This window comes from Mauremys mutica, chromosome 4 (genome assembly GCF_020497125.1).
Source record: "Mauremys mutica isolate MM-2020 ecotype Southern chromosome 4, ASM2049712v1, whole genome shotgun sequence".
NCBI lineage: Eukaryota > Metazoa > Chordata > Testudines > Geoemydidae > Mauremys > Mauremys mutica.
Genome location: NC_059075.1, coordinates 71,131,529 through 71,158,223, shown reverse-complemented (window position 1 = coordinate 71,158,223; position 26,695 = coordinate 71,131,529). Strand labels below are relative to the sequence as shown.

At 42.6% G+C, this 26,695-nt stretch overlaps 1 protein-coding gene across 7 annotated transcripts in view; it reads left to right on the top strand.

The window, feature by feature from the left end:
• Positions 1-5,401: 5,401 nt before the first annotated feature.
• FUT8 (fucosyltransferase 8) overlaps positions 5,402-26,695 on the top strand; it is a 242,849-nt gene continuing 221,555 nt past the window's right edge. For 6 of the 7 annotated variants that reach the window (XM_045016295.1, XM_045016301.1, XM_045016294.1 and 3 more), the window contains exon 1: positions 5,402-5,635. The gene's annotated coding sequence lies outside the window, so the exon portion shown is untranslated. Of the gene's footprint in view, positions 5,636-13,114; positions 13,238-26,695 lie in introns of those variants that run through there. The other variant, XM_045016298.1, reaches the window with a different exon arrangement.

The window sequence follows — 26,695 nt, the reverse complement described above, 5'->3', positions numbered from 1 at the left end:
GCCCTAATATTTTTAGTCTCTCCTCCTATGGAAGTCATTCCATAACCTTGATCACCTTTGTTGCCCTTCTCTGAACCTTTTCCAGTTCCGCTATATCATTTTTGAGATGGGTGACCAGAACTGGACATAGTATTCAAGGTAATGGGCGCATCATGGATTTATATAGTGGCATTATGATATTTTCTATCCTTTTCCTAATAGTTTCTACCATACTGTTAGACTTTTTGACCGGTGCTGGGCATTGAGCAGAAGTTTTCAGAGTACTACCCATGATGACTCCACAATCTCTTTCTTGAGTGATAACAGCTAATTTAGATCTCGTCGTTGTATACGTACAATTGGGATTATTTTTCCAATGTGTATTACTTTGCATTTATCAATGCTGAATTTCATCTGCCATTTTGTTTCCCAGTCATCCAGTTTTGTGAGATCCCTCTGTAACTCGTCACAGTCTGTTTTGGACTTAACTATTTTGTGTAATTTTGTATTGTCTGCAAACTTTCACTTCACTGTTTACTGTCTTTTCCAAATCATTAATGAATATGTTGAGCAGTACATGTTCCAGTACAGATTCTTGGGGAACCCCACTGTTCACCTCTCTCTGTTGTGAAAACTGAACAGTTATTCCTACCTTTTGTCTCCTATCTTTTAACCAGTTACTGATCCATGAGAAGACCTTCCCTCTTACCCCATAGCTACTTAGTTTCCTTAGAAGCCTTTGGTGCAGGACCTTGTCAAATGCTTTCTGAAACTCCAAGTAGAATGTATCCACTGGATCATTCTTATCCCCAGACTTGATGACTCCTTCAAATAATTCTAATAGATTGGTGAGGCATGATTTCCCTTTACAAAAGCTGTGTTGACTCTTACCCAACAATTGTGTTTTATCTACATGTCTGATAATTCTGTTCTTTACTATAGTTTTTACCAATTTACCCAGTACAATCTCAAGGGCCTGTAATTGCCAGGATCTCCTCTGGAGCTCTTTTTAAAATTCGGCATTACATTATCTACCTTCCAGTTGCCTGGTAGAGTGGCTGATTTCCATGATAAATTACATACTAAGTTAGTGTTAGGTTCTATGGAGGCCTCGGGCCCTCCCAAGGTGCTCTGCAAGAACGAGGCCGACACACACACTGTGAGTAATTGGCTTTAATGAAGGTAAAGTGACACACCCGCAACGGGGACTCCAAGCGTTGCCATCACAGAGGCGGGGAACCCAGCGCCCTGGAGCTCGGCCTGGTACGGAGTCCAAAAGCCAGCACAAAGCAGGCCCATATTTATAAAACCAACAGCAAAGCAGCTCATGTATAATGCAGAAGGGACTTTCCACCCTCAGGGACCGCCCGGGGCTGCCCCCCATGGCCCGCGCCCCATGGCCCGCAGCCAAAGGCTTTCCACACAGAGGTTTCAACCGGTCATGGCCGGTTGGAGCTAGCACGCCGTGCCCTACAATAACCGGGCGCTGAGAAAGCGGAACTGCCTAAGCTAGGCCGTAACAACATCTTCCTCGATTCCCTGCCTTCCTACAGTTAGTTAGGGCAAGGCATCTATGGAGAGTTACATAAAACAGGAGACTGACCTGCCCTAGGTGCTTAGAGTCTTACTGTTCTGGGACTACATGGAGCTATACAATAGGCTTACAGAGAGTATATATCGCTTGCTAGTCCTTGCTCTTGCCCAGTATCCTGCATTACAAAATACAGAAACTGACTCAGACTGGAATTCTCTCTTCATGTACACATCCTCCTTGTTTCTGCCATTTAATCTCCCACCAGGAAAAAGTGACTATATGTGTTATATATTGCAGAATATTTTGAAAAAGTGATGTGTATATCTTTCAGTAAGTTTTGATGTGGGAATATTTATCATTTTTTGGATTTATTAAAGTGCATTCTACTGCCATGCTGCATTTGCTCAGGGTGTAATTGAATGTTCATCTACCTCTGTCTGCATTTCTAGGATATTGTTTTGTGGCCAGGGAAGCAGAGGGTCCACCAGACTAGCAGCTCAAATGAGCATTTCACTGATGTCTCTGCACCACTTCTAATGCTTTCCAGCACTTATCATGAAGGCCCAGAAAATCATTTACCACCACTTGACAGCTGTCTTGCATTTTTTAAAACTCCATTATGGACATCTCTTAACAGGCAACTTCTTTTACCAGGATATGAATGTTCCAATTGGTCTTGGTGTTGTAAAAATGGCAGCACCCACTGACCCATGAGGACATCCATTGGAGAACTATGTAAGTCTACCAGCATATAGTGCAGGAGTAGGCAACCTATGACACGGGTGCCGAAGGCGGCACGCGAGCTGATTTTCAGTGGTACTCACACTGCCCGGGTCCTGGCCACCAGTCCGGGGGGCTCTGCATTTTAATTTCATTTTAAATGAAGCTTCTTAAACATTTTAAAAGCCTTATTTACTTTACATACAACAATAGTTTAATTATATATTATAGACTTATAGAAAGAGACCTTCTAAAACGTTAAAATGTATTACTGGCACGCGAAACCTTAAATTAGAGTGAATAAATGAAGATTCGGCACACCACCTCTGAAAGGTTGCTGATCCCTGATATAGTGGAAGTGTGACCCTTCTTCCCACACTGCCTATTGTTGGGGCTATGGGTTTTTGTGGTGATGGAAAAGTTACGGATACCATGATTTCTCTATCAGTGACTTTTCTCTGTCCATGATTTTAATAAAGCACTTAGGTGAAGGGCAAAGCCTGGGAGGAGTGCTGAAGACCAAGCCCACCCCATAACAGAAGCTCCTGTCCTGTGGGGCTGGGTCTGGCTCCTTGCTCCTGGAGTTGTGACTTAGTGCATAAGGTCATGGAACCTCTCAGGTTTGGCCTGGTTGTCCCTTCATCAGGACAGGGTGGCAGCCAGGCCAAATTTGAATGAGTGGTGTTGCAATATGGCAAGGAACTGCTGCTGCCCAGGGTGAATGCAAGACATGTTTGCTGTCAACCTCTGAGCCCAGCCTTGTGGGACATAGAAACTACCACTTCCCAGGGTGAGCACAGGGTGGTCTTGCTCTCAACCTCTGGGCTCAGCTCTAGGGGAGTTAGGAGCTCCTGCTGCCCAAAGTCAGTGCACTGTGGGCTCACTCTCCAGCCCTCTCCCAGGGCCTCCTACCCCTGGGGGCAGGACCTGGCCCCCCACATAACCCCATGACTTTACACAGTTTTGACCTAAATCTGTGACTTTGATTAAATTTACTCTGACTGCTTCATGATTTTTGTTTAAAAATGCCCTAATAAATCTGCAGCCCAACCTACTGTAGTAAGAATGTACTGCTCCAAGGAGCAGTAACGAGAACTTGAGAATATATTTCTAGAGGGCACTGCACCTCCATTAATGCACATAACACTAGGGTGGATGTAGGAAAAAATGAAGTCTTTAAACTAGTGCAACATGACATTATCAAGCAGTGGTGTAACAATGAGTGTAAAATAATGAGTAGCTATACTGCCGATTGACTTCTCTAGTGCAGATAAGGCCTTTGTTCATTTTTATTGGGGATGAGGGAGAAGGAAGGAGAGCATAGACCTGATAGCTTTCCCAGTGAATCCAACTGTTAAGACCTCTGGGCAAGTTGACAGTTGAATACATAGTAGAAATTCTACTTCTTCTACAATGATTTGTGCACTGTGGGACAGCGGTGGAAGACTATTTGAACCAACTGTGTTACCATAGTAGTGTGATATGTCCATGCAATTACTGAATTGATCAAGCAAACACCAAGTGTAGTTTATCTTTATTTGTAATCTGAATAATTTGCACCTGTCAAAAAATTGACGATAAGAACCTGCCACAGTTTATCAGACCAATGGTCAATCTAGCCTGTTATCCAACAGTAGCTGGTACCAGAGCTTCAGGGAAACTGTACAGAACTGGGTAGCTGGAGTGATCCACCAGTCTTCCCCTTCCTGCTTCTGGCAGTCAGAGGTTTAGGGTTGTCCCAAACATGGGGATGTCTTGGCTAATTGCCAGATTAATTTATCAGGTTCTTTTTGAATGAAGTTATATTTTTGACCATGACATCATCCCATGGCAATGAGTTCCATAGGTTAATTGTGCATTGTGCAAAGAAGTATTTCCTTGTGTTTGTATTCAGCCTACTGCCTCTTAATGTCATCAGGAACCCCCTGGGTTTTGTATTTTGTGAAAAGATAAATAACACTTCTCTATTAGCTTTTTCCACACCATTCATGACTGCATAGACCTCTCTCATACCCCCCCAGCTGACTATCAAATTTGTGAATGAACAGCATGCCCCATCAACAGAAGGGCAAATTAGTTGTTTTTGTTCCAGTATTTTTTGTCATTCTGACCCCTCTCACACTCCATTTCTATTGTACAAACTAACCTAGGATCCCAACTTTCTAATAAAATGGTAATTGGAAGTGGCTATTAGACCACAAACTGTTGCTGAAGGTGCAACTAAGGTTATTTTAGGGAAGGAAGAGAATGTACACATCCACCTCCTGCAGGCTAGCTAAATGTATCTGAAAAAAATTTGCAGATTTCACAGGAGATATAAGGCAAACAACAGGTGATGGACTGCCCTTGCCTGCACTGCTCTTGCTCCTGCTGCCTGGGATGGCACTAGGGTTGCCAACCTTCCAGGGATTGTCCTGGAATCTCAAGGAATTATTTGAATCTTTAATTAAAGATTGTCATGTGATGAAAGCTTCAGAAATAGGGCCAACAAAAACTGGCAACCTCGATGGCAGGATGCACACACCCTCAAGTTCCTGAAAAGTTCTCCCTTCCCTTCACCCCATTCCTCTTGCTCTACCGGGCTCCAGTCAAAAAGTGCAGCACCTGGCAGCCCTGGGGGCTGTGGGAAACGATTTGGGGCTCGGACCTGCTTTGAGCAGGGGGTTGCACTAGATGACCTCCTGAGGGCCCTTCCAACCCGGATAGTCTATGACTCAGCCGCGCACCCAAGCCTGCACCCGCTGCAGTCACATACCAGTGGCCGGGGCCCCGCCCGGCAGGGGCCACTATCACACCCTCGCTCAGCGAGCTCTGCTCCGCAGCTGCCCCTCTGCGCTCGGTACGCGGGGCGAAAGCCCTGGCGGGCGGCTCCCGGGGGCGCCGCGCTGGGGACATGCCCCGGGGGCGGGTGCCCCAGGCCCAGGCTCGCGGGGGTCCAGCCTGTCTCCGCCGGGCAGCCGCGGCCGCGCTGTGCGAGCCAGCGCCGAACACCACCAAGCACGGCTCGCGGAGTCTGGGCCAGTCGCAAGAGCGTCACGGATGGCGCATGCGCCCTGCCAGCAGCTAGCGCCGTCTGCCCGGCTTAACCGAATCTCTGCCCTACACCAGAAGCGCCGTTCGCCAATTGAGCGCGCTCACAGGCTGCCAGGCTCTGGTGCGCGCTCCCGCTCAGCACTCTTACTCCCGGAGCGCGCCCCCGCTCCGTGACGCGCGCCCCGCGCTGTCTGTGTCTCTCGCGCCCCCTCGCTCAGTCAGTCGGAGCCTCCGTTAAGCGACGGCAGGATCCTGTTTCCGTATTTTTACTCCCCCCCCCCCCACACACATCCGCATCCGCGCGCCGGCGCCTCCTCAGAGCCGGCACCCGCAGCAGGAGGGGAGCCCGCGGCCGGTGCTGCCACTCGGGTAAGGGGTTGCGGGGTCCGCGTGAGCAGCCGATTCGGGGCTGCTCCAGCTGCCGCTCCCCATCCCTCCCCGGGCCTGGGCTGCGGAGGCTCGAACGCTGCTCAGCGGCTGCCGGCGGTGGGGGAAGGGGAGAGCGACCCCCGCCGGGTGCCAGGCTCCCCGCGCGGTGGCACGGGCCGGGGCCTGAGCCGCTCGGGAGCAGGGGGCTGCTGAACCCCTGCGAGGGGGCGGCGGGGCCGCGTGCGAGTCCCGAGCTCCCGCAGCCCAGCAGCGGGTCGCCGGGGGAGAGCGGAGCGGGGTCCGCGGGCGGAGGCGGCGCTCCGGGGGTCGGGCTGCCGCGGGGGTCGGGGAGGGGAGCGCCGCTGTCGTCCTGCGCGCCGCAGCCGCGAGTGAAGAGGTGGCGGCAAACTTCACTCACCCGGCAGATGCCCCGGCCCTGCTGCCCGTCTCTGCAGGGTGAAAATGACGAGCAGAAAACGCTGGTCGTGGATCTCCCATGAGTCCCCTGAACGTGAAGGGCCCCGGGGAGCTCAGAGGAGTGACTGCCCCACGAATCCGCCCCGAAGTCAGTTACTGCCGGGCGCTTGGCCACACGAGGATCTTTAACCATGTTCCACAGCGTATGAATTTACAGGAGTTTGACTTGTAGTCTAGACAAGGCACTGGTGCTTGTTCCTAGGCACGTCCACTTCTAGGGATGCCATGGCAGTTGATTGTTTATGGCAGCACCCTCTGTGTGCTAGTTGCTTTCCAAACACTCAGAAAGGATGGGCCTTGTTTAAAAAAACACACAGTGTAAAGACAGACCAGTAAACAGGGGTTAGCAGAAAGGGGACTAGGGTAGTCATATTACCTACAATTTGTTACTCCAGTCATCTTATTTGTTGCCTTGTGCTCTCATGCAACTGTTTGTTTGTTTGTTTATATCACCTTGTTGTCTCATTATTTAGATAACATACAGCACTTGAGTGCAGAGGTCCAGAGATATGCTATATGTTGCAGGATTGGGCTGTAGACTATAAACTCTTTGAGACAGAGATGGTTTTTGGGTTTGTCCACACTATGGAGATTATACTGACATAGCTATGTCAGCATAGCCTTATAGCATTGACACAGTTTATGCTGACACAGGGATTTTTCTGTCATCGTAGGAACCACCACCCTAAACAATGTGAGCTATGTGAAGCACTCTTCTGTTAATATAGCTATGTCTACATTGGGAGTTATGTTGGCATAACTATGTCGGGTATGGTTTTTTTTTTTTTTAAAACACCCTGACTGACTCTGCCCATATAACTCTCATGTGTAGACCAAGCCTATGCGTGTACAGCACAGAGTAGAGTGGGGCCATGGATGGCCCATGCTACCCTGTTGGTGCTACTCCAGTACAGATATTATATAATAATAAATTTATGGCTGGAAACATACTTTTGTTCTGCTTATATTAGAATTTACAATCATGTTTACTTGATATGTTACAGTAGCATTTTTAATAATTTTCTATCAATTTCTAGGCATTGTCTAACAGTCAAGGCGATACTTCAAAATGGCTATTTAGAAGTGAGGTGGTTCTTGGGTTTCACAATATTATCAGGTCCATTTTTTGAAAATCATCCTTATCTTAAGTAATGAAAAACTCAAAGTTGTAAACTGTATGGGCAACTATAAAGGCAATTGATATTTGCTGGTTCCCTGTGTGGTCACTAAAAACAGATTTTACAGGAATCTTTTTACATGTATTAAAGTTCACAATCAACAATATTTATATTGGTGACTACAATTTGAATGACGGACTTGTATTTTTAATAATCTGTATTTGCTTGGATGCTGCAGCTGTACTAGTTTGTACATTGCCAAAGTGGTATGAGCACTTGCCTAAAATAATTTCAAGATGAAATCATTCTGCATTGTGCAGTGAAGCAGTGTTTTGCTAAGTTCTCCCCCCAATACACACAACAAACCAACCCGTTTTTCCATGTGTAAAGTGTAATTAATTATTCATATTTCTGAGCAAGCTATTCAATAATGAGGATAAAGTAAGAAGCAGACACTGGAATGCTGAATTGCACAAGTTCAGTATCTCGGACACAGACAACTGGAGATGTGTATCTGACAGCTGAAAAATGTAAGGGGTCTTAAAGTTGTAACTGCTTTTTCTCTTGTTGCTTGCTTTGTTTAGAATCTTATCTGAGTAAATTAGTTAAGCAACTGAAAGGAAACTTTATGACTACAAGAACAGGTGTAAAACATCTTTATACTTGCTCAAGAACAAATGGATTAATTAATAAAATTAGCAAGGATACTAAGATCCATAGAAACAATGAGGAGTCCTTGTGGCACCTTAGAGACAAATTTATTTGGGCATAAGCTTTCATGGGCATCAGATACATCTGATGAAATGGGTTCTAGCCCATGAAAGCTTATGCCCAAATAAATTTGTTAGTCTCTAAGGTGCCACAAGGACTCTTCGTTGTTTTTGCTGATACAGACTAACACGGCTTCCACTCTGAAACCTAAGATCCATAGGGTTTTACTAGTTTCTGTAACTAATTTTAATTGTTTATGATCACTGTATTAAGTTTTCCAACAAAGAGATTAGTTTGAGTGTATAATAGATTTGTGTTGATGAGAAATATTTTAGACAGTTCCTGAAATACCCATCTGATTAAGGAGAGTTTTGATCTGTTCAGACCTATTGTAGCTGTATAAATGAGTACCCTGCTTACCCGTTGTATTTTAGATTGAATGAATTTCGAAGTCTTGTTTGTGGATTTTGGATATTCATTTTGTGATCATTCTTTTCAGCATAATTTCAGGGATTCAGTGATACCTTCTGAAAGAAATAGTTGAATTTGAGTACTTAAACTTTTTGTATAGTCAGAGTTTAAAATAAGAAGTAATTACAATATTGTTAGGCTGGTCTGGAGGGGGAGCTAGTGCCAAAGCAAAATATAACTTAATTTATTCTAGAATCATTCAAAAGCCTGCAGATCTGTTTCCAGTTTGACCATGGGATATACCTATACCATAAAGAAAAGAAATGTAGATGATTTATGGTAGACCATTCAAAAAACTGCAGATCTCTTTCCAGTTTGATCACAGGATGGACAGTACAATACAATCTAATACAACAAAGAAATATAGCTAATGCATACTATAGCTGAATGTTTATAATGTATCTGTACTAATGTTTACTATACATCATGTAAAAAAAAGCAATACATATGCATTATATACACATATATATTATATGTGCTTGTGCGCAAGTACGGGGAGACAAGCCCAAACTCCTCTACTAACATAAGTTTACAAAGTCAAGCATTCACAGGTTAGGAAATGCCAGAGTTAAGATTGGCTGTACAGCCTTAATTCAGACCCATTGTGCATAAGCATTATGATACAATCATTAATTACATGATCACATACTATTTTTCCACAGGACCCCCTGCCTCATTCAGTGCACAGGATAAATCTGCTCTGGGGATAAATCAAGGTTGAGTAGGAAAGTAAACTCTTGTCTTGTAGGATCCCATCTTCATTTGTTGCACAATTTGGAACATGTGTAACAAATGAGGCAAAGAGAACAGGAGTACTTGTGGCACCTTAGAGACTAACAAATTTATTTCAGCATGAGCTTTCATGAGCTACAGCTCACTTCTTCGGATGCATAGAATGGAACACACAGACAGGAGATATTTATACATACAGAGAACATGAAAAGGTGGAAGTATGCATACCAACAATTGTATCTAATTTGCATATTAATTCGAGTTCAGCAGTCTCTCTTTGGAGTCTGTTTTTGAAGTTTTTTGTTGCAAAATTGCCACCTTCAAGTCTGTCACTGAGTGGTTAGAGAGGTTGAAGTGTTCTCCTACTGGTTTTTGAATGTTATGATTCCTGATGTCAGATTTGTGTCCATTTATTCTTTTGCGTAGATACTGTCTGGTTTGGCCAATGTACATGGCAGAGGGGCATTGCTGGCACATGATGGCATATATCACGTTGGTAGATGTGCATGTGAACGAGCCCCTGATGGCGTGGCTGATGTGATTAGGTCCTATGATGGTGTCACTTGAATAGATATGTGGACAGAGCTGGCATCAGGCTTTGTTGCAAGGATAGGTTCCTGGGTTAGTGTTTATGTTGTATGGTGTGCAAAAGGCACAGGTTTGTAAGAAGAGAAAAAATGGTGTCTCATGGTTAAAGCAGATGAATGTTGCCTTGGAGAATTGGATTCTATCCCTTCCTTTGCTACAGAGTTTCTGTGTAATGCTAAGCAACTCACTTAAACCAGACTTTTTACAGTATAAATTGTTACTAATTATGTGTTTCTCATTTTCTGGGTGCCTGACTTGAGATCCTGGGGTCTGATTTGCAGAAGTGTTGACAGCTGCAGTTGAAGTTAATGGAAACTGTGCTTCGAACATATGTAGTGCTAAATAATCCTAAAAAATCAGATTGGGCACCCAAATTTAGTGGATACTTTTGACCTTGATCTCTTTGTGCCTCAATTCCTCATCTGTAAAAAGGGGATAATAATAGCCCCTCACTTCAAAGGGCTGTTGTGAAAATAAATTCATTAATGTTCATGAAGCACTCAGATACTGTAATGATGAGCATCATAGAAAAGCCCATGAGGAATCTGATAAATTTGTTTTTAGAGCAGGGTTTGAATAGTATGCGATAAAGACGGTATGGAGCAACACATAGAACAGTGTGGAAAAAACAAAATATCAAATAGTTAAGCAAGCACCATTCGTCCTATGCACTGAATGAGATGGGGGTTCTGTGGATAAAACAGTATATGATCATATAGTTAAAAACGTTCACAATGCATATGCACAAGGGGGCTGAATTAAAGTTTCACAGGCAACATTAATTTTCTGGCATTTTCTAAATTGAGCTTGTAACTTTAAAAATGTTTGTATTATCTAATTTCCTAGGTTTAAAAAAAAACAAAGAAAAAAACCCAAGAATTTTCATCTTATAGACACCGACATGAGTCATCAGCAGGTTTGAACCTTTAGATCAACCACACAGACCTCTGCCACTTGTGCTGATGGAATAAATGCTAGAAGTCTTAGGCTGTCATCATCTGTGTGGACTAGTGCTAGAGAGGGATAAGACATGCTTTTTGCCAGTAGATTTCACAGTTGTTTGCTGACAGCAGAGGACTGGTGAGATGTAAGAATCTTGGGTCCCATTCCAAGTTATGGAGAGGAGTGTGTTCTGGTGGGCATAGTCTTCTGTTTTTCCTTCTCCCTGCTCCAAACTGTGACCCCCTTCTGATCTATCCCTTACATTTGTCCTTCCTGTCTCTTCCCCATTTTGGCTCCTCATCCCAATCCTGTTCTCCTCACTTTTTCATCCCAGCCTGTCTCCTTGACCAGAGAATTCTAGTCTCACCTCTTCAGACACCCAGTTCCAGTGTCCCCCTCCAATCCTAGTCCCCTTGCCTAGCCAGTTCCAGTTTCCTCCCTCCTGGGCTTCCAGCTAGTCTGTTTCTCTCCCGCATCCTGGTTGCCCATCCCCTTTGGATCCCAGTGCCAATCTTCCTCCCGGGCTCTTTGGCCAATCTCATTGTCCTGCACCCTCCCCGCAGCTCCTTGTCACAATCTCTTCTCCCAGCCAGCCCCGGTTCTCCCCCCACACCACAACTCCTCATCATGTCACTGGTTCTTAGCCCCATTCTCTTTGCCCAGCTAGTCCTAGTCCCCTTCCCCCATCCCACTTACTGGCTCCCAGTCTTCTAATACCATTTCCTTTTCTGGCTCTTAGACCTTGCCCCCCAGTCCCGGTTTCCTACTTCTGTCTCCCCTCCCTCCCAATCTCAGTAGATATAGCTCATCCCCTCTGTGTTCATATTGGACAGCTTCTTCCTCCATGTTTCACTGAGAGCAGTACACAGGAGAGATGTGGCTCCCTGCTTTCATTTCTGGTGCCTGCACCAGGACCCAGCACAGCCTGCAGCCTCCCAGAGCTGTAATTGCAGGGGAAGTCCTACTCAGTCCCCTGCAGCCCAGGGCTGGAGCAAGCTCAGTGCAGATGGATTCAAGGAATTTATCTGCTAAAATTATATAGTCTCTACTGTGCAAACTGTGATTTTATTTATTTATTTATTTTTTTTTAAAAAAAGCCAAATTTGGGCAGATTTTCACAGGAATGGCAAAAATCACATCCCTGACACAAAGGCCACTCCTCCTCTGACAAATTTCAGGTCCCTGATCAAATGCATTGGGGTGCTAGAGCTGCTCAAAGAAAAGGTTGCCATTTTTTTTCATCCTGGGCAAAGCAATGTATTTTTCCCTAGCTTTGTTCTTGAAAACATCTGAACTATGTTTCCTGATTTTTTCCAAAAAAGTTCAGCCTTGGGTGTACACTTGGATGGCAAAGTTATAGTCAACTGAAAACTGTTTTATAATAAGGAATGTCTGCTAACCTTAATAGGTGGTATTGCCAGCCTCGTCTATAATTAAGGATAAGATTATGTCACAGAAGTCACAGATTCTGTGACTTTCAGATACCTCTGTGATGTTTTCAGCTTCAGCCCCAGGGTGGCAGGGCTGGAGCTCTCAGCAGGTGTGGGGACCCTAGAACTCTCAGCCAGCGTGTGGGGGAGGAACTTCTGAAGCTCTCAGCTGGCATGGACGGTGGGTGGGCCTCCCTCCCCGGAGCTGTTGGCTGCTGCAATGGTGGGTGCTGGATCCCCTGCCCCTTCTCGTACTGGAGCTCGGGCTCTTTCCCTGTGCTTGATCTTGCAACATTTTAATTTCCAGTGGGAACCTTTTTCTGATGATGTAATAATGTTGAGAATTGGTGGTCAATTCTGAGTTTAAAACTTCACAATTTAAAACATTTGTGTTAAAATTGTCCCATTGTTTGAAATCTTGTTAACCCACACTAGCAATCTTAAAAGGAACATAAAATACAGGGTTGTGGGGGAAGGAGAAGAGGATATTCCCATGTTGTTAGTCTGACCACAACATTTTTGTTAAATATCTAGCCTCAAGTCTTTAAATCATAAGCATGCCTGAGGAAAAGTGCTATTATTAAATGATTGTCAGGTGGTGCTTTAATTGTGATGCAAGCTGCCATCAGCAGAAATATTCAACTGATACTTCACTGAAGATCTCAACACCTCCGGGGGCTGGCAAGTGGGGATCCCAAGATCTCTTTGTAAGTGGTGTTTTCTGTAACAAAGCATAGTGAATTACCAGGGGATCTACAGGAATCCGTTTTACCTAGTTCCTTCTAACATCAGCCAACATGAAAATGTGATCTGCATATTGTGATATAGCAGGGCCAGGGAGCAGTGGGAGAGTGGTAGAAGGGAGATATATAAACCCTAGGCTAATTAAGGTGTGGTTCCCTGTAGACTAGGGAGGGTTGCTACAGGTTAATTGGAGCACCTGTAGTGAATGAAGGCCCTGTCAGGAACCTAATAAACCCCCCTGCTTCAGGCAGTCAGGAGTGCAAGGAAGGAGAGAGGACTGGAGTTTTGAGGTGTGTTGCTGAGACTTGTAAAAACAGAGAACTGAAGGAAGGGAGACTTCCTCCTCTAGCATCAAGGACCGAGGGTAACCCTACCAAAGGGGGAAGAGGGTAAGAAACTCACAGGGTTGAGAGGGGTTGGGGCTCAGTGTGAGGAGCAAACCCAGACCCCTCCCCTGCTTCTCTTCTATTCCACCTTCATGCCCCAAGAGCAGGGGCAAGGGGTGGTGTTTTAGCCCCCCCGCCAACAAAATTTTGTCAAAATATATAGTGTTTGAAATAAAATGGAATACTTCACAGCTGAATACAGAGCTATACAGGATAATTCTCAAGTCTAGAATTTGAGGTCTGCATGGACACTAATTACCCTGTGATGCACATTCAGAAAAAAAGTTGGTATCCTTCCACAAAATCGGAGTTGCAGTTCTACATCATTCTTTCTTTGTCTGCTTGGTAACCTTATAGTGCTAAGGTGAAAGTAGTTAGTTTTCTTTTAGGGCTGTCCACTAATTGCATTAATTAAATCGCAATTGCAGTTTTAACCGCACTGTAAAACAACAGAATACCAACTGAAATTTATTAAATAATTTTGGATGTTTTTCTACATTTTCAAATATATTGATTTTAAATTACAACACAGAATATAAAGTGTACAGTGTTCACTTTATATATTTGATTACAAATATTTGCACTGTAAAAATCATAAGGAATAGTATTTTTAAATTCACCTTGTACAAGTACTATAGTGTAATCTCTTTATTGTGAAAGTGCAACTTACAAATGTAGGTGGTTTTTTTTTTTTTTTGTTCCATAACTGCACTCAAAAACAAAACAATAAAAAAAACTTTAGCACCTACATGTCCACTCGGTCCTACTTCTTGTTCAATCAATCGCTAAGACAAACAAGTTTGTTTACATTTTCGGGAGATAATGCTGCCCACTTCTTATTTAAAATATCACCTGAAAGTGAGAACAGGCATTTGCATGGCACTTGTATAGCCGCGTTACAAGGTATTGGCATGCCAGATATGCTAAACATTTGTATGTCCCTTTATGCTTCAGCCACCATTCCAAGGGACATGCTTGCATGCTGATGATGCTCATTTAAAAAAAAAAAAAAGCGTTAATTACATTTGTGACTGAACTCCTTGGGGGAGAATTGTACGTCTCCTGTTCAGTTTTACCTGCATTCTGCCATATATTTCATGTTATAGCAGTCTCGGATGATGATCCAGCACATGTTGTTTATTTTAAGAACAGTTTCACTGCAGATTTAACAAAATGCAAAGAAAGTACCAATGTGAGATTCTTAAAGATAGCTACAGCAGTCGACCTCAGGTTTAAGAATCTGAAGTGCTTTCCAAAAATCTGAGAGGGATGAGGTGTGGAACATGCTTTCAGAAGTCTTAAAAGAGCAACATTCCAATGCAGAAACTACAGAACCCGAATCACCAAAAAAGAAAACCACCCTTCTGCTGGTGGCATCTGATTCAGATGATGAAAATGAACATGCATCGGTCCGCACTGCTTTGGATTGTTATCTATCAGAACCCGTCGTCAGCATAGATGCGTCCTCTAGAATGGTGGCTCAGTACAGTACTTGTACTTCTATTAGGTGAATTGAAAAATACTATTTCCCTTGTTTTTTACAGTGCAAATATTTGTAATAAAAAATAAATATAAAGTGACCACTGTACACTTTGTATTCTGTGTTGTAATTGAAATCAATATATTTGAAAATGTAGAAAACATCCACAAATATTTAAATAAATGGTATTCTATTATTGTTTAACAGTGTGATTAATCATGATTAATTTTTTAAATTGCTTGACAGCCCTAGTTTCTTTTAAAGGTAGTATAGTTGGAGAGAGGTTTAATAGTGAAGAGTGTTACTCTGACAATTTTTACTTTGTAGAATTAACAATTTTGTAAAAGTGTTTGGAATATTATTGTGCATATCTTGTGGCAGATGATTCTGGTTAGTTGCATGATTTTTTCTGCCCAGGATATTTCTGCTAACCTTTTTAAAATATTTTGTGTATTATAAAAGTACTGTAATAATACAGGTTAGTGCTGTTGCAGCTAATTCCTGATGTCTTTCATTAGCCTTTTGAATTACTTGGATTAAACTTTTCTATAATTTAGTTAGAATTTGTATAACAATCAATGTTTTTATGATGAAAATAGTGGCTGTCCTTAAACTCTTTCAGATCTGAAGACTTAAACTTGTTGTTTTGTATATATACATATTTGTATTCAGACATAGAAGCAGGTTTTATGAACAAATCAATAGCATGAGCTGCATGTAGGAGGTGAGCATGCAAAGGTTACTTTTTTAACCTCAATAATTAACAACTGTTCTCTAGAAAATAGAGTGGTTGGGAACGTAAGTCTTAATACTTTGTAATAGAATAAACATGCATCTGCTGTGGGGAAAAAAATGGTCCAACTCTGTATACAAAAGCCTGGAAATTCATTGTACCGCTGCTGAGCTGTGACCCTTCAGAAAAGCAGATAGTACACATATGCTTTTGCCTCCACATAAACACCTATTAAAAAAAACCCCAATTAATTAAATTGGCACATTAACTTATGATAACTTTCCTCCTCATGCTTGGTGAGTATAAAAATGCTTTTGTTGAATAAGAAAAAAGTGACTTGTTGCAAAAATGTGTTTGAAGTATTAAAATTGACAAGAGCCTTGGAGGTCTCTCTTCAACTTCCCTATCTTTGTTTTGACATCACCATAAGTAAGGAACATACTTGAAAAATCATTGAGACAAGCAGTTCAGTGCAGCCAGAGCTTCTGATAAACTCAGCTGTGCTTGGAGAGGGCACAAGAGACTCAGGATCATAACTAAACATTTATGGCTAGACCTTGATTTGTGATATTAAGTACTTAAAAAATAAAGTTACAATAAGATTTTTTTTCTTAATTTTTGCATAATGTATAATAATGCAGACAGCACAGGAATTCCCATAGCTAGGGCACTACCAAATTCGCGGCCATGAAAAATGTGTCACGGACCATGAAGTCTGGTCTTTGGTCTTCTGTATGCTTTTACCCTGTACTATACAGATTTCATGGGGGAGACCAGCGTTTCTCAAATTGGGGGTTCTGGCCCAGAAGGGAGTTATGGAGGGGGGCATACCAAGGTTATTGTAGGGGTCGTCATGGTATTGCCACCCTTACTTCTGCTTTACCTTCAGAGCTGTGTGGCCAGAGAGCGGTGGCTGTTGGTCTGGCTGCCCAGCTCTGAAGGCAGCACCCCACCAGCACAGACATGAGTGGCAGTACCACAACACCCCCCCCACCCCAGAATAACCTTATGACCCCCCACAACTCCTTTTTGGGTCAGAACCCCTACAATTACAAAACCTGAAATTTCAGATTTAAATAGCTGAAATCATTAAATTAGCATTTAAAAAAAATGCAATAACTGAAATTGACCAAAATGGACCGTGAATTTGGTAGGGCCCTATACATGGTAAATCAGACCAGTACTCTAGTCAGGTAAACTGTCTAATAGTAGCCTGCTGCAGAGGAATGTGGCAGGAATTATACTGTGGACAGGTTATCACATAACTGCCCATAGTGAAAACAACTTCCAATTCTCCCAAGTAATTAGGGCAATTGGGACTTACGTTATTTCAGGTGAAGGTTCTTAAGTCTTCTTTAATCCTAACTAACCTAAATTATTGCTATCTGAAAGTTTTGTTACTTCATTGTTCACCCACTTGATATGTTCAAAGAATTCTTATAAAGTAGAGAAACATAATTTTCCTTTGCCAAAGTACTGTTTGCTTGTCCCTTCCACATTATGACTAATGTGTTTTTAAATCTGTTTTTAATGATAGTTTCAGCCAATTTACCTTTTCCCAACATAAAGTTCTACTGGTCCGTGATTTCTAGGCTTATCCCTAGCACTTAAAAAAAAATAATAAAAAAATAGGTAAAACATTTGCCTGCTATCTTCTTCCGGCCCTCCAGTATGGTAGCAGGTTTTACTGATGGAATGCCACCAACCAATGATTGTTATCAGTTACTTTACTCTCAAATATCTTCAAATTCTGAAGGAATACTGTCTGGTTCTGGTTATTTGTTGCTCTTCAGTTTATCAGCTTGTTACCACCATCCTCCTTTTATTTTAAAAAGCACTTAAATTCCTGACAGTAGCTCATCTTTATTTCAAGAGGACCTCAGGAGTAACACATGGGTTCTTATATCTCTGGTGGTGTTACCTCACCATCCCTGTCTTGGCGCCTGGGTTTTTCTCTTTGGTTCTTCTTTGGCTGAAAGGCAAAAGCAATGAAGACTGTAGAAGACACCCCTTCCAAGTGGAAAAAGCCCAAAATAAAGAAGTATTCTCTAGACTCAGTTCTTCACTCTTGCTGATGCAGGATTGCCCTCCCTGGCTAAACAATGTCTTCATCTTCCCTGGGCTACAGATGCCTTCTTTTTTTCTCCCTGGGCTCCAGTAGTTCTTTACCCTGTTGATGCAGCAGTTTGAAGGTGCGTTCCTCCAGTTTTCTCTGGAAGCAGAAGCTCAACGCTCCTAAACAAGGACTTATAACAACAACTGAGCCTCCATCCCACCCCCGTACTATATTGTCTCAGATTTTCCTTCTTCCATCATACCCCCTTGCATCCTTTCATAATCTGTTGTCACAGGCCTTTTCAACAACCCTATTATTGGGGTCAGAGTTTCCTAAGCTCTCTTGGCAGAGAGTTGCTCTCCAGATTCTATCTCCCCTGGTCTTTCAGTACCACCACCACCTGCTCTCTGTTGATGTCTCTGAGCTCCTCCTGGCTTCTGCAGAAAATCTCACCCAACGTCTTGATCCAATCCTGGTCTCTGTCCTTCTGAGCCAAGAACAACACGTTATATAATTCTGGCACAGTCACATTGCTCCTGGGTCATATGACCGGTCTAGGACTACATCTCCCATTAGTCCCTCTTGGAAAAACATCTCTCAGAATTCCTCTCCTGTAAAGGCCAAAAGCCCCAATAAAAGGCTGATGGGTGGTGCCTGTTCTTAACAGAGCCAGCATACTCTGGTAGTTCTCTCTTCAACATCCTCACTGATGAAGATGGATGTAAAACTTCTTTGCTGTTTCCTTCTCTTCTTTAATTGTTTCCATTATCCCTTAGTAGGAGTGAAAACATTACCATGATTCATTTGTATTGCAATAGCAACTGATACATCGGCTGCTTGGTAAACTAGATGGAAGCAAACAATAAGCATTGCAGTGCAACCAAATATAGTCTCATGAATCTAGGAACAAAAATGCAGGGTATACTTGTAGGATGGAGGATACTATCGTGGGAAGTAGTGATTGAGAGAGACTTGGGGGCATCATAGTAAATAATCAGCTGAACATAAGCTCTCAGTATGATGCTTTGACCAAAAGGCTAATATCCTTGGATGTATAAAAAGAGGAATATTGAGTAGGAGTAGAGAGGTGTGATGCTGGTGCGACCACTCCTTGAATATTATCTGGGTCTGGTGTCCATAATTCAAGAAGATTGTTAATAAATTAGAGAGGAGCCATGACAATAAGTAAAGGCTAGGAAAACATTCATTATAGTGATAGAATCAAAGAGCTCAGTCTATTTAGTTATCAAAGAAAAAGCAAAGGGGTGACTTCATCATTGTTTAAGAGTATCTGTATGGGAACAGCAGTCTAATAATAAAAAGCTCTTCAGTCTAGTAGACAAAGGTATAACAAGATCCAGTGACTGGAGGTTGAAGCTAGACCAGGGGTTGGCAACCTTTCAGAAGTGGTGTGCTGAGTCTTCATTTATTTAGTCTGATTTAAGGTTTCGCATGCCGGTAATACATTCTAACGTTTTTAGAAGGTCTCTTTCTATAAGTCTATATTATATAACTAAACTATTGTATGTAAAGTAAACAAGGTTTTCAAAATGTTTAAGAAGCATCATTTAAAATTAAATTAAAATGCTGATCTTACGCCGCCAGCCTGCTCAGCTTGCTGCCAGCCTGGGGTTCTGTTCACCTAGGCTGGCAGTGGCCTGAGCAGGGCCTGTGGCTGGGACCCCAGACCAGGGTGGGGTGGGGTGGTTCAGGGGTCAGGGCAGAGGGCTGGGTGTGTGTGTGGGGGTCAAGGGTCAGGGCAGAGGGCTGGGTGTGTGTGTGTGTGGGGTTCAGGGCAGAGGGATGGGGCTATGAGGATGCAGGGCAGAAGGCTGGGTGTGGGGGGGTCTTCAAGGGTCAGGGCAGAGGGCTGGGGGTATGGGGGCTGCAGGGCAGAAGGCTGAGTGTGTGTGTGGGGTCAGGGCAGAGGGCTGGGGTGCTCGGCTCGTAGGAGTGCTCCCACCCCCTGCCCTGAGCGGCTCATGGCAGGTGGCTGGAAGGGATGTGCCCCGTCCCTACCTCTCTCAGTGTCCTCTACGGAGCTGTGTACACGCTGCTGTTCTTCCCCCTCCCCCTCGCAAGGGCCATCAGCTGATTGGTGCAGGGAAGGAGAGGGGGTGGGGCAGGGCAGGAAAGCACCATGCTGGGGGAAGAAGCAGGGAAGGGGGAAGCTTGGCTGCCACAGAACCAAGCTTCTGCCTTCTGCCCCTGCAGGGGTGAGCGGGGGGCTGAGTGGGGTTGGGGGCTGGGATCGCAGCAGGCAGCTGTGTGCTGCTCAAAATCAGCTGGCGTGCTGTAGGTTGCCAACCCCTGAGCTAGACAAATTCAGACCAAAAATTAAGTTTCAGGTTTTTAACAGTTGAGGTAATTATCCACTGGAACAACATATGTAGATTATCCATCACTGGCAATTTTAAAACCAAGGTAGGATGTTTTTCTAAAAAATATGCTCTAGTTCAAACAGGAGTTAATTTAGGCTAGTCCTGTGGCCTATATTCTGCAAGAGGTCAGACTAGATGATCACAATGGTCCCTTCTGGCCTTATAACTTATGAGTCTATACTCAAATACTGTAGTTAGGATCAAAACTCTTGACTTCATTAGGGCTCTGTATTGGCCCAGAAGTCTGTCTATGTGGATCCAATTGCAGTATTGGGGTCATGATCTGTAAATTTATTGTCATGGGGGTTCCAAGTTGATAGTGGTCCTTTTAAAATGACCACTCACTTTTTTTAGGAGTCCCAGATGAATATTTACATTTAGAAGTAATAATAATGGAGAGAATTCCAAATGTAATATATTTTTCTTTACAGTATAAGAGCTTGCTAGAGGTTCAAAATGTTTTTTGAAATCTCTCAAAATTCTGATCATAACATTTTCCTAGTTCATCTGAAATGAAGGTCTCAAATTTAAGCTCTAGTTGAGCAGTTAAAATCCTTCTCTAATTTATAACCCTACACAGCCTAAGTGGAAATCTGGGGACAGATTTAGGAGTAGAGTTCCATCCTTGAAAATATTAGTGGTATAACTGTATTGATGAATGGCTTAATAAATCTACCTTGATTAAAGAAGATGGAATCATTTTAGTGATGGAGCCTTTCACTCCATGGAGGCTAAACTAGCCCTTAATCAGAAGGTGGTTGTTAAGGTCAGATTGAGGCACACTGAAGGTTCAGTGTGGCGAAACAGGCAAAGTAACTGCCAATATGTGTCCATTTGGGGGCTAAACACAGGATGGCACTCTCCAGGGCTTTGTCTGGCTCCTTTAATCAACATTACATCCATTTGAACTAGCCTATTTACATCTTTTTATAAGCTGTCTTTCATTCTAATATCCTGATAGTTGTACACTGATTAAAATCAGTGTGTAACTTTAAAAAAAGGTATTAGTCTCTCACCATTAAGTAGGGCAGAAATGACTAATTTGTAAAGAGCCCCACATAAAAGAAGCATCAGATTACATGCCCAGCAAAATAGGCAGAAGGTAACTAAATATTTGTTTACCTTTTACTTGATACCCATTGTACATTACCTGCAAAAAACCCCAGCACCATGTCCAGTTATTTTCAGTATTAACATTTGATAGACGTGCTTGGTCTGTGAAATATGTGTAATCAGAGATTTCACTCAATTAATAGAATCACTAGAAACATCATGTCATAGGTGTTGTAATGATGCTCTCTGTAATATGGTAACACTGTATTAAATAAATCTGGTGACTATGGTACATCTACACAGCAATTAAACACCTGTGACTGGCTTGGGTCAGCTGGCTTGGGCTGTGGCTGCAGGGCTGTAAAACTGCTATGTAGATACTTGGGCTGGATTTTGTCCCAGAACCTGGGCTCCAGCCCAACCTTGAATGCCCGAACACTGCAATTAAACAGCAGTATCGCCTGAGACCTGTGAGCCGGAGTCAGTTGACATGAGCCAGCTGCTGGTGTTTAATTGTAGTGTAGACATACAATATATTCCTGTATGATGTCTCTTTAAACAAAAGCTTATTGTTGTAATGATTGTTTTGTTTCTCATTTTTACATCGCAAGGATTAATAAACCTGTTAATACTTTCTTAATTAAATATTTAAAAAAACAAAAAAGCATCAGAGGAAAAAGAGTAAGCAGAGATTGCCTAATGGGTAGTCAAGGTGAAGGATAAGTGAGCAAGCATAACTGTTTCAGGAAAAACCTTCATATGCTTAAAGGGCCAATTAGCAGTGGATTCTTCTTAATCTCAGCACTTATTTAGTCCTTTTATTTATAGTGACAATGACTCAAAGAGAGAGAGTCACAACAAGATGCTTCAGTACTGGAGCAACTTATCAGATCTAGAGACAATCAATATAGCACATGTGACCATTAGGTCTTCTATTTTCTGTAGTGCATAAGCTATGCAAAATAGGTGTATAGTTGTGTGTGGGCAATACTCATGAAGGCCTTTTCTGGTGTGCTGAATATTATACCTAGGGTCCTACCAAATTCATGGCCATGAAAAACATGTAACAGACCAGGACATCTCTTCTCTTCTCCATCCCCCTGAAATCATGAAATCTGGTCTTTCGTGTACTTTTACCCTAAACTATAAAGATTTCACGGGGGAAAAACAGCATTTCTCAAATTGGGGGTCCTGACCCAAAAGGGAGTTGCAGCGGGTGGGTTCACAGTATTGCCTCCCTTACTTCTGTGCTGCCTTCAGAGCTGGGCGGCCAGAGAGTGGCAGCTGCTGACTGAGGGCCCAGCTCTGCAGGCAGCTGTGCAGAAGTAAGGGTGGCAATACCATACCATGCCATCCTTACTTCTTTGGTGGTGCTGGCAGTGGCTCTGCCTTCAGAGCTGGGCTCCTGGCCAGCCAGCAGCTGTTGCTGCTCTCTGGCCGGCCAGCTCTGAAGGCAGCGCTAATGCCAGCAGCAGCACAGAAGTAAGGGTAGCAATATTGCAACCCCCTCACCCCTACAATAACCCTGTGACCCCCACCCCACAACACCTTTTTGTGTCAGGACCCTTACATTTACAACAATGTGAAATTTCAGATTTAAATAGCTGAAATCATGAAATTTATGAATTCTAAAATCCTGTCACCGTGAAATTGACCAAAATGGACCTTGAATTTGGTATGACACTAGTAATACCTTTGACATTTGTAAGTCTTTTTTTTCCTGTATTAGTTTTTCGTCTGGTGTTGAGAAGCTTCCCTTCTCATGAATGCTGAAAGATGGAAATTTCTTTCAGATACCTACTGGCCAGAGATATCTGAAAGATGAAAATGAGGTCCCCAGTGAGGAGGTCTGGGGCAGTGCTCTATTGAGAAGCAAGCCACAAGAGCTGTTGGGAGGTGGGTGAATGCTGGAATTTTTGCCAGGGTGCTCTCCTTGAACCTTGCATGAGGATTTTCTTTCATGTTGCCTCTGGTTAACAGGTGTCTGAAACTTGAAGTTGCACCTCTGTTTAGGCTCTAGAAGGGAGGAAGAATTTTATTTGTTTTCTGCCTCCACAGTTTCCTGGCTACTGAGTGGAGGCAGTGTCTTCTCTACCTTGCACTCCTGGTTGCTATAAAAAGAGGGTGAGGTTTTTGCCACACCACATCTCCTTTAAATTGTGTTTTGGTTTCTGTTTCCCTCATGAATAACTCTTGCAGCTGTTCATAGCTGTCTCTGGCAGCAGCAATGTGAAATTGACATGGTCTGTGAAGGCTGTAAAGCTGCTCACCAGGCTCTGACTGGCAGCACTAAAGTTGACCAGAGTCTTGTTAATTTAATCTTACTGCTGTTTGGCAAAGTAATGAGTAGAAGCAGAGACATCCATGCTGTGTGACTATAGACTCTGGAAGAAGATACTATATTGATTTACACTCGTTTTTTGTTTTAAAGAAATTAAAAAAAAATTAAAGCTTAAGTGCTGCAGAAATTGATAGCGTAGGTGCCTCTCATTTGCCAGATCAAACTGTGGTCTTATCTGAGGTAAGGGTTTTTTTATTTTTTTTTATTTGTTTTTATTTTATTTTATTTTTTTAAAGTGTAATTTTCACGTTCTCTGTACACACTCTTTTTTAGGAGATGGGGGAATGGTTTATGTGGAGGCTATAGTATAACAAAAGTCTGTATGGCATTAAATTTGGTGTTGATTTCGTACCTGCCAAAGTATGAGTTTTGTTTTTTTACTTAAAATTTTTAGTAGCTCTGTGGAATGGTCTTTTCCGAACCTCTCTCCCCAAAGTTCTTTGACTTTAGAAGGAGAAAGCAAGCTGGGATTTGACATTGTAATGGTAACTGCAGCTACTAGTAAGGTGTGTAATTTTAATTTTTGTTTTCCTTTTTTATCAAACTGATTAGAACCCAGAAATAGAGCTTAAATACTGCAGTTTTAAAATAATCCTTTGTAGTCTGAAGGTTATAAACCAGGGGTAGGCAACCTATGGCACGGGTGCCAAAGGCGGCACACAAGCTGATTTTCAGTGGCACTCACGCTGCCTGGGTCCTGGCCAGCGGTCCGGTGGGCTCTGCATTTTAATTTAATTTTAAATGAAGCTTCTTAAACATTTTAAAAACTTTATTTAGTTTACATACAACAATACTTTAGTTATATATTATAGACTTATAGAAAGAGATCTTCTAAAAAGATTAAAATGTATTACTGACACGCGAAACCTTAAATTAAAGTGAATAAATGAAGACTCGGCACCCCACTTCTGAAAGGTTGCCGACACCTGTTATAAACCATTGGTATTATGTAACCAAAAATTAAAAGGAAATTCCTAGGCTCAAGGCCCTTACTACTTTTGATTTTGTTTTGTTTTACCATACGTATTCTCTCTGATTTGTACTGTTCAATCCTTTCTTTCATTGTAGGAGATGAAGCATTTGGTAATGGTAGAATTTTTCTTTTTTTGTGAATTGCAGGGAATTGATGAGTTTCCCTTTAGCCATGACAGGGATCAAAAGTTTTGTTCTTTGATTATTGGTCCAAGTTCCTTGTTCATACCTTGGTCCTTCTCCTTGTCTTGATAACTCCAAAGCTGCTTCTTTGCTCATTTAACCCTCCTTGTCATATCCCCCAGCTGGTTCTTTCCTCATCAAACACCTGTTCCTTGCTTTCAGGAGCACTGCAGAGCTTCACCATGTCTATGTTTCTGCCATAGTTTCTATTGCTTCTTATCTTTGGCCTACAATTTGCCAACTGTTCTCAACTTGATATACTCCCTTTGTGAGTTTCTTTCTCATCCTGTTGCTGCACCTAGAAAAACCTCCCTGTCCCTATTTGGAGTTCTTCACCTCTTAATCACTCCTTTAAAACCCTCTTCTTTTGGCTGATTTTCTGCAGATGTTCACTGCTCTGGTACTAGTACTCCTCTGTTGCTCTACTTTTATCTCGTATTGAATGGTCCATGTTTTCAAACTTCACCACATTTTGTGTCATGTTAATTTTTTTTTTGGCCTTTGGCATCCCTTTTCCTTATTTTCTCATTATTTAATGTTAATCTTATTTAACATTTTAAAATACTATATATTTACCTTGTTAAAAACTTACAACAGTATATTAACTTACAGAAAGAGCAGAATGGACAGAGTCCATACAAAGAAAATTCATTCTGTGTTCAAAAACAGCAATGATTAAATGCTTTTCTTCTAAAGTTTTCCAAAGTTACAATTTGAGCTTTAGTCATCATTTAGATTAAAAAAAAAAAAGTGAGGAGTCACTGTATTGGAGTGTAGATTAACACCTTGTTGATTTGTATGAAATGAAAAATAAGAGACTGAGTCACAGGAAAAGAATGGACGTCTAATAGGTGAATGAAGAAGTGGCAGAGTATGGGGCCACTTTAACTTGGGAGATGTTGAGTTACATTTTTGCTGGTCTGCTAAACTATTTCTGTCCATAGTAGGTTGCAGGGTATAGGGCCTTAAAATATGTTTACCATCTTGCTTCCCTCTTTCTCTCTGACCCCCAACTGTTACATCATGATTTTAGCAGCTGATATCTATTTCAAGATCTGTTGGTTAGAGATGCCCATATTTCCAGTGGAATATAGCACCCTTATCTCCTGAGTAAGTACCCCCTGGTCAGTTAGCCTTCATGGTGATGGACATTCTTCCTAAATTCCTCACTTCAGAGGTAGATGTGAGATCCCTCCTGCAATTTTTTTTCAAGTGAGAATGCTTTTATTGTTGTGGTACGACAACTACACTCAGAACTCAACATCACGGGTGTTGGCAGATAGAGGAGTCCTCAAGGTTTTCTCTGTGGGTCATCCATTCTATGAACGATTTTTTTTTTTTGCCTTTTCTCACCCTCTCCTTCCAGCTTGGCACAAGTTCTGGGAGGGAGAGGGGTCCTTTATCAGGATTTCAGGAGAACTAGTAAATACTCTCATTTTAGTGCTACTTCTACACTGCTAATGGTTAAAGTGGAGGCTCAGTGCTCAGATCAAAGGGGCCTCCACTCCTATTCTTGCTCAGCTCAATGCCCCTGCAGCCCCTCTACACTCTGCAGAAGCACTGCTTCTGGACACCTGAAGTTTGGGCTGGTTTAAACCAGGACCTGGCTTTACAGAGATCCACATGTGGTTGATCTCATGGTACTGTCTCCAGCCAGTGCTGAGCATGACTGCAAGACTCTAGTAATAGGTTAGAAAGGAAGGACCTCTTTCTTGCTGTGGCTTTTGGTCCCCTTTTGACTTTCCTGATTACTCTTCTTAAGGCCACTCAGAAGTTTTTCTCAATCCCAGCACAGAATCCCCAGGTGGTTCTATATTTAAATGTTCTTTTGATGCTGACAGTGACCCCACACTATTTCCTCAAGTAAAAAAGCTCCGAGTCCTCAAGAACAACTAGGTGCCTTGCCCCACCTTCCTCGCTCTAGCAGTGGGTTCAGGGTCTTGTGACTGCCAATGGTCCTGGATCCTTCTGTTTTCTTGGTACACTTTATGGTCCCTCAGCCCTCCTCCAGATCTTGTACCAATAAAGGTGAAGCCTTCACTAAGAGGGGCCCAATCATTTTCTTTAATTTATTCCTTTATCACCACTAATATTGCCAAAATCATTATCATCAGGGAAGGCAGAACTCTCCTAATTATCCTCTGACCAATACAACTCCAGTCATCTCTTGCAGTAGGATGAAACTGATGAGCTGGTGGATATTGTTCATTCTGATTTTAAAATAGACAACCCTTCCTCCCATGATCCCTTAACTTGGGACCC